Source organism: Phyllobates terribilis, unplaced genomic scaffold (assembly GCF_046119375.1).
Source record: "Phyllobates terribilis strain yellow unplaced genomic scaffold, ASM4611937v1 Scaffold_95__1_contigs__length_6072419, whole genome shotgun sequence".
NCBI classification, from domain to species: domain Eukaryota; kingdom Metazoa; phylum Chordata; class Amphibia; order Anura; family Dendrobatidae; genus Phyllobates; species Phyllobates terribilis.
The window spans coordinates 5663646-5672271 of NW_027362855.1; positions in this window are offsets into that span (position 1 = coordinate 5663646).

An 8626-nucleotide genomic window follows, 5' to 3' on the forward strand; every position below is an offset into this window, starting at 1 on the left:
TGATTCCGCTGCTTTATGTGGCGCTACCTGAGCCTGTCGACCCCGGGGTTTCCGGAGAGCTGGGTTCGGTAATGGATGCCCTTGCCTGGTCCTTATCCTGGCTTTTTGTGCCCTTGTCAGGGGAAACAGGAAGGGGTTTCTCCTACAACCAGGGAGCTCTAATAAAAAGCAGCCGATTTTTTTCTGCCTCCCGAAGGTCTCCTATAAGTTGCTGTTTAGTTCAAAGCAGATATGAAGAACTGTTAAGAGTGTCAGTTCTTGATTTTGTCACAAGATGGCAGTAGTGGTTTAAAATCCTGCGTTAGTTTAATATAGATATTTTCAGTGACTGTCTGAGTTGTTGTATTCAATAGAATGCAATGTCCTGTCTTTTCTTCCTTCCTCTTTTTGTGTGATACATGGGACTGCTACTAAAGTAGAGAGAGAACACCGGTTTGCCTTGTGTGTGGAGTAAGTCGTATTAATGAGAGGCCTTTTTGTTTTATTTAAAGTATATTTACAGTGTCTGAAGACCCCTTGCAAGTTTCTGCGTCAGCCCCTCAGTCAGTGACTTATCAGGGAGGATAATGAGGGGTAAGGGGTGCAAATCCAGTCCCCTGTAGTGCTCTCTCTTAGCTGGTTCCCAATGGGGTTTTATTACAATGGAGGGGAGATCTCTTTTAGGCCTGTGTGCCCAAGGACCTTGATTATGTTCAGGGTGGTCGCCAAAGAGGTTGCCTTGATCATTCCCCAGGTAATCCCACTCCTCCGCCCCAGTCTCTTTGCACCGGTGCAGGTGCTCGACCCCCCGTTCCACAGGAGCCAGGGAGAACTCCTGCCGATGGCTCCTCCTCACCTCCACTTCCCCCGTCGAGGTCCGCCACTCCGCGCTGCACTTCGATCTCCGGTGGCAGACAGCGGGCCGGACCAGGATCGCCAGTGATGCCGCGGTCCTGCGCGCTGCCAGGCTCCGAAGCTGGGCCTCCGGGCTCCGGCATCCGTACTGCCTGTATCAGCTGACTCACCGCAGGAGCGACGATCCCAGATGCCTCAGTGTCTCTGGCCGCGACTCCGGACCTCGGGTTCAGCCAGGCAGGCTGGCAACAAAGTGAGGGTAGGTAGTAAGTTTCCGGGTAGGCCTCAGCCTCGAGGCAGAAGTAGGCCTCAGACCTTAACTTTGCTTATGGAAGGCCGATCCGGTCCGGAAAATGTTCAGGCTGTAGCCCGCAACCTGGGGAAGAATATGGAGATTGAAAGTCTCAGTAATATTTTTAAAGTAAGGGAGGATTGCTTCAGATGGCCAGATCAGCGCACAGAGCTCTTGCAAGCACGTCCTTCCTCATCGGCTTCCGGTCATGCCCCCTATTTTTTTTTTACATAAAAATGTATTTATTAGTGTAATATATTTTATTATTTTTTAACTTTTTTTTTTTTTTTGTACTTAGTCCCACTATGGGACTTTCACTTTTTTCACTTTTTCCACAGGTGTAATGTATTATAATGCACTAGCATTGCAGTACATTTTACCTGTGTAAAATCTTCTTGAAAGCTTCTGAGAACATACTCGCAGCATTTCTGTAGCTTGGTAACAGCAACGGTCGGCCCCCTGATGACGTCGTGGGGCACCGATCTGAAGGCAAAGGGAGCTCCCATCCCTCTGCCTGCCTCCTGAACGGCGCGATCGTGCTGTGATCGGTCAGTCAGCAATGTTACGGATCCGGGTGGTGGAACCTCTGTGCTGCAGTGCAAGGAGGGGCCAGAGGGGCGTGGCTAAGTATCAACTCGGTCCGACCAAGGTCGCACGGCGGCCCAGTCGACTCCGTGAACCAGGGAGGAACCAGGTGCCACTCTGGGACCGACCTTGTATGAGAGCAGGTGACTCCCACGGGTCAGAAGGCAGGAACTGACCGGAACAGCGGATGAGCTTCGGCAGGCAGGCTGACGGGTGGTCCGGGTAAATCAGCGGGCTAATTAGGCGATAGCCAGGCGAGTGTACCGGAAAGGCAGGCTGGCGGGCACAACAGGTAGCTGGCAGGTGCTTCCAAGTAATGCAGGCTGATGGGCACGGCAGGTAACAGGCAGGTGCTTCCAGGTAAAGCAGGCTGGCAGGCACGGCAGGTAGCAGGCAGGTGCTTCCAGGTAAAGCAGGCTGGCAGGCACGGCAGGTAACAGGCAGGTGCTTCCAGGAAAGCAGAGCCCATAGACAGACTGGCAGACTGGACTGTAGACAGACTGTCGGGCTGGAGAGTAGTCAGACTGGCGGACTGGACTGAAGATCAGACTGGCGGACAGGACTGACTTGCAGAGGACCTGAGGGCTGAAACAAAGTAATAATCACAAAGCAACAACCTTGCATGGGCACCTCCATATTGGAGGAGGTGCCTTTTATAGGGGAAGTCCTCCGTCCATTGACCGGGGACTTTTTAGGACGGTGCGCGCGGCCCCTTTAAGAGGGGGGGAGTGCGCTCCCTAAGCACAGAGCCGGGGAAGCTGCGTGCACCAGCAGCAGCTGCAGGGAGGCCGGAAGACGGCAGAGCAGGACCGCGGCGGTAAGGGGGACGCCGATGCTACAAGCAACACTAGTCCTCCGGTGTTCTTCTCTCGCTTCAGCCCAGCACAGGCTGGAGATTACAATCTCCAGACCACACACTCCACACAGGAAACAATAGTGACTGAGCATTTAAACCTTGCTCCACTACATCCTGAGGGGAGGTAGGGGAATGGCCTCCCACCCTCTTTGCCATTCCCATAAAACCACACCCTTTAAGAGAGTTAACCCCCAGCATATAACATGCTGGCAGAAATTTAGTAGGTTTGAGTCCACACAGGAGAGCAACCTGCGTGACACATACCTCCCCTCATATATCACACCAGTGACTCTGTCACATATTCTCCCTCTCTCCCCAAAGCCGAAGGTTTGGTCACCTTCCGATACCAGGCAGGGAATTCTAGAGAGGGTATCTGTGTTCCCATGTAACTTCCCGGGCCTATGCTCCATGTCAAAGTTAAAGTCCTGAAAACCTAGGAACCATCTAGTTACCCTAGTATTTTTACCCCACTTTTCCCTCAACCATCTCAAAGGGGCATGGTCTAACACCAACTTAAACTTCCGGTCTCGTAGGTAGTATCTCAGTGTATCTACGGCCCACTTTATGGCTAAACACTCCTTTTCTACTATTGCGTAGTTCTTCTCGCAGGACAAAAGCTTCCGGCTCAGATAGAGAATGGGATATTCTCTATTTATCTCCTGAGAGAGTACGGCTGCTAGACCAACCTCCGAAGAGTATGTCTGGACCACAAAGTCTTTCTTAAAGTCTGGTGCGACCAGAACTGGCTGCTTACACAGTGCTAGCTTCAGCTGTTGAAACACCATCTCTGTTTCCTCCATAGCCCTCTGGAAGGTGGCTGGGGCCCCCTGTAGTCCGAACGGCATCCGAGTGTATTGAAAGCACCCATCAGATGTTGAGAAAGTCGTCTCCTCCTTGGCCGTCTGGGCCATGGGGATCTGCCAATAACCCTTTGTAACATACCTGGCGGCGTCCTTGCATAGTGGTCCATCTCCCACTGTGCAAGAGCGCGCACTTGATCTCCAATCCAGAATGTCTCCCTGGCTTCCCTCCATGCTGTCTGTTTGCTTCTGTGTGCTGCTGCTTAAGGGCGGCACCCGATCACTTCCTGCTTTTTGTACCTGCTGCAGGCACACCCCTTGTGCGTCCTCAGCCTATTGCTGTCTGTCAATTGGTATTTAAACCAGCTGCTCCAATTAACCCATGCCTGAGTATTGTGTTTCATTCAGTGTGCTCTTTCACTCTGAATGTGCCAGGTCCCCTTCTGTGTTTGCTTGTCTGCCTATCCTGGAGGCTGTATTTCCAGGCCTGTCTGAACACGCTCCTTGCCTGTTCGCTTCGCCTTCTAGGGGCCGCATACCTAGACCCGCTCCTGTATCTTGTCTGTCCTGTCTGAACACGCTCCTAGCCTGTTCCTCCCGCCTTCTAGGGGCTGCATACCTAGACCCGTTCCTGTATCTTGCCTGTTCCTGTCTGAACACGCTCCTAGCCTGTTCCTTCCGCCTTCTAGGGGCCGCATACCTATACCTGCTCCTGTATCTTGTCTGTCCTGTCTGAACACGCTCCTAGCCTGTTCCTCCCGCCTTCTAGGGGCTGCATACCTAGACCCGCTTCTGTATCTTGCTACTGTGTCTGTTCTTGTCTGTATACTTTTCTAGCCTGTTTCCTGTGTTTCTCTATGTCCGTACTTTTCCTTTTTCTGCAGAATCTGAACTCGTACCTAACTCCTGCTCGTTGTCCCTGTACTTCCGTTTGTGAGTTTGTGGTCCACTCGCTACTTCACTGCAAGTACCCTGTGTTTATCTGGTTCTGCCTTTCCCTTCCTGTCTGTTCCGTGTGAACAGAGCCCTGTCCCCCCTGCTCTGCCTTGCTCACCGCTCCGGCGGTTTTAGCCTGCTCTGCCTTTGCTCATCGCTCCGGCGATTCTAGCCTGCTCTGCCTTTGCTCACCGCTCCGGCGGTTCTAGCCTGCTCTGCCTTTGCTCACCGCTCCGGCTGTTCTAGCCTGCTCTGCCTTTGCTCACCGCTCCAGGCGGCCTCGTCCTGTTCTACTCTTGCTCACCGCTCCAGGCGGCCTCGTCCTGCTCTACTCTTGCTCACCGCTCCAGGCGGCCTCGTCCTGCTCTACTCTTGCTCACCACTCCAGGCGGCCTCGTCCTGCTCTACTCTTGCTCACCGCTCCAGGCGGCCTCGTCCTGCTCTACTCTTGCTCACCGCTCCAGGCGGCCTCGTCCTGCTCTACTCTTGCTCACCGCTCCAGGCGGCCTCGTCCTGCTCTACTCTTGCTCACCGCTCCAGGCGGCCTCGTCCTGCTGTACTCTTGCTCACCGCTCCAGGCGGCCTCGTCCTGCTCTACTCTTGCTCACCTCTCCAGACGGCCTCGTCCTGCTCTACTCTTGCTCACCGCTCCAGGCGGCCTCGTCCTGCTCTACTCTTGCTCACCGCTCCAGGCGGCCTCGTCCTGCTCTACTCTTGCTCACCGCTCCAGGCGGCCTCGTCCTGCTCTACTCTTGCTCACTGCTCCAGACGGCCTTGTCCTGCTCTACTCTTGCTCACCGCTCCAGGCGGCCTCGTCCTGCTCTACTCTTGCTCACCGCTCCAGGCGGCCTCGTCCTGCTCTACTCTCGCTCACCGCTCCAGGCGGCCTCGTTCTGCTCTACTCTCGCTCACCGCTCTAGGCGGTCTTGTCTTGCCCTGCTCTCGCTCACCACTCTGGGCGGCCTTACTCTGCTGTGTTTGTCCGCCACATCTGTGGTTCTGTTCCTGAGTCCCAGTGTGTACTGGGTCCTATCCCGCCTGTGTTCCTACCTGCTAGTGCCTCCCTGTCTGCACTCTAGCTGTGCTTGCCTGTACCCCCCTGCCTGCATACCCGCCTGCCTGCATGCCAGTCGTGCCTGCCTATACCCACCAGTCTGTGTGCCAGCCTAACCTGTCTGTTCCTGTATTCCCCTGTGTGGGTCAACAGCCGTGTCCGGGGTCTGTCCTGGAGTAGCACCTGGTCCCTCTGCTCGGTTCCTCCTTGGTGCACTGGCGTCGTATGCCGTCGTGCGACCCTGGTCAGATCAGGTGAATACCTAGTTACGCCCCTCCAGGCATTCACTCTCCGGCACGGTCCAGTGGAATCACACGCACACGCCGCTCAGCCCGGGCGTGTGCATTACACCCTTCATCAGGTCAAGAGTGGTCATGTACCTTGCCGGTCCAAGCCTTTCAATGAGTTCGTTGATGCGGGGCATCAGCTACGCGTCACACTTGGACACCTCATTTAGCCGGTAGTAGTCATTACAAAACCTCCACTCTCCGTTGGGTTTTGGTACAAGGATGATTGGGCTCGAACACCTTTGCTCTTCTATCACACCGAGTTCTAACATCCTCTTCACCTCAGTCGAGATCACCTCCCAACTTTCTTCGAGAATCTGGTATGGCTTCAGATTCACTCTTATATTTGTTAGCATGTCATGTTCTACCACCTGAATATGCCCCAGCAACTATGAGAACAGCTCCCGATTCCGCTGTAGTAGTTCTCGACACTGTTGCTTCTGGGCCGGCAATAGAGTCTTTGCTATAGTGACCTTCTCCACCTTGCCTTCTGGAGTGGCTCCCAGGCAAGGAGTTTCCACAGGTTCCCAGTCCCGCCATGACTTGAGCAAGTTCACATGGTATATTTGGTGCGACTTTCTTCGGCCAGGTGGACTTTATAATTAACCTCACTAACTTTCTCCACCACCTCTTACAGACCTTGCCATTTGGCCAGGAACTTGCTCTCGACGATAGGCATTAGCACAAAACATGGTCCCCAGGCTGGAACTGCCTCAGCCTCGCCGATCAGTTACAGACCCTTGCCTGAGCTTCCTGTGCCTGGAGGAGATGTGTTTTCACAATCGGCATCACTTTCGCTATTCTTTCCTGCATCTGGGCGACATGTTCAATGATGCTCCGGTGTGGCGTAACCTCGGCTTCCCAGGTGTCCTTAGCGATGTCCAGGAGCCCTCGCGGATATTGTCCATACAGGGGCTCAAATGCAGAAAAACCGGTAGAGGCTACTGGAACCTCCCTTACCGAGAAGAGCAGGTTGGTCAGCAGGTAGTCCCAGTCACATCCATCCTTATTTACGACTTTCTTGAGCATCGCTTTCAGGGTCTTGTTAAAGCGCTCTACTAAGCCGTCTGTCTGCGGATGCTAAACGGAGATTCGCAACAGGGTAATCTGGAGGACCTTGCACAGCTCCTTCATTACCTTGCTCATGAACGGGGTCCCTTGGTCCGTTAGGATTTCCTTCAGCAGGTCGGTCCTGGCAAATATATGGACAAATTCCCTGGCTATGCATTTACTCGATGAGTTTCTTAGCGGTACCGCTTCTGGATATCGGGTCGCATAGTCCATAATCACCAGAATGTATTGGTGGCCTTGGGCTGATTTGACTGAGGACCCTACTAGGTCCATAGTGATCCCCTCAAAGGCAATCTCTATCACCGGTAGTCAACTAATGGACTATGGAAGTGGGAAGAGGGAGCGGTTATTTGGCAGGTGGGGCAGCACCTACAATAGTTCTGAATTTCTTGGTAACACCCTGGCCAATAAAACCTTCTCGGTATCCTCTCTTCAGTTTTCTCGACCCCTAGGTGTCTCCCCAGAACATGTGAATGGGCCATATCTAGCACTCTTCATCTGTATGGCCCCGACACTAACAGCTGTTCCACTATCTCGCCGACCCTTAGTTTGGCCACCCGATATAACAACTCCCCCTGCACTGCTAAGTGGGGGAATCTGGTGTCAGCTCTTGGGCATCCCCATTACATACAGTAGCCTGGTCAAACGCACCCTTTAAGGTCAGGTCTCGAGCTTGAGCAGTCCCAAAGTTCTTTCCGGACACATCTAACTCAGGGAGGTCGGCCTCTTCGGTCAACCTCTCTCCCTCATCGCCGGCAAGGACGCACAGTGGGAACTCATCCACTTGAGACTTCATCAGGTGTTCTTCTCCAGGGACCTGGCTTTTGCCCATGCTACTTAGTCTGGTTCCATTCCCCCACAAGTCCCAAAACAGAAAAATCACGGCCCAGTATGATGGGATGTATCAGGTCCTTAACCACCCTGACCTCGTGGGACTGGGCACAACAGTCTGTTCCCACTGTCACTGTGACCACGGGATAGTCCTTGGCATCCCCATGGATGCACTGAATGCCTACAGTTCTGGAAGGGACCAACTGGTGGGGAAGGGTAGCTCTGATTAAGGTCACTAGTCTCCCAGAGTCTAACAGTCTAAGCACCTTTACTCCATTAATGGACACGGCGCACGCCTGCCTCCCCTCGCTGGGTCAACAGTCCACACTGGAGGCTGGGTAAACATAATAGGAGACCCGTCTGCCTAGGCTGAAGTCCATGGGCTCAGGGGACATGACACCAGGCGGCTAAGTGTCCAGGGTTGTGACACCGCCAACAGACTATATCCTTAATGTCAGGGATTCCACAGTGACGACACCGGGGAGATCACGCAATATCTCCCCGTGCCGTCACTCTGTTACAGATTTCGTCCGTAATCGCGAGCACACGATCCAGACTACTCACTACATAGGTATCGACAAGCGACCAGTGAGCGTATGGCGTCACACCTCCGAATTCCAGCGCATGGAATATGTGTTTATGCCCTTTGTACGGTCATTGTCTGCTTCACGAGAGCCCGATTATTAATATTATTCACTGCACCACCGTCTAGCTTTGAAATATAATACAGGCCTGGGCGGACGCCTGCGTTTTGGTATCGTATATGGCTTCAGAGGAGGGAATGATTACAAGACAAAAGTAACAGAACTATTAAATTTTTTATGTAATCCAAAAGGGAGGCAGTGTTTAGGAAAAATATATACAAGAATGTTACAAAGGAGACATTTACAGTACTGAATAGTTACATAAAATAAACAGGATTACAGAAGAAATTTACTATACAATCGCTGAGACGATTCAATATAGGTGGAGGGACACTCCGCTTGATTTGAGCGTTATCGAACGCGATCCTTCGTTATGATAAACATATACTCCCGGGCAAAGAACATTGATCAATCTTCCGTCGGCTCTCTTATGCTG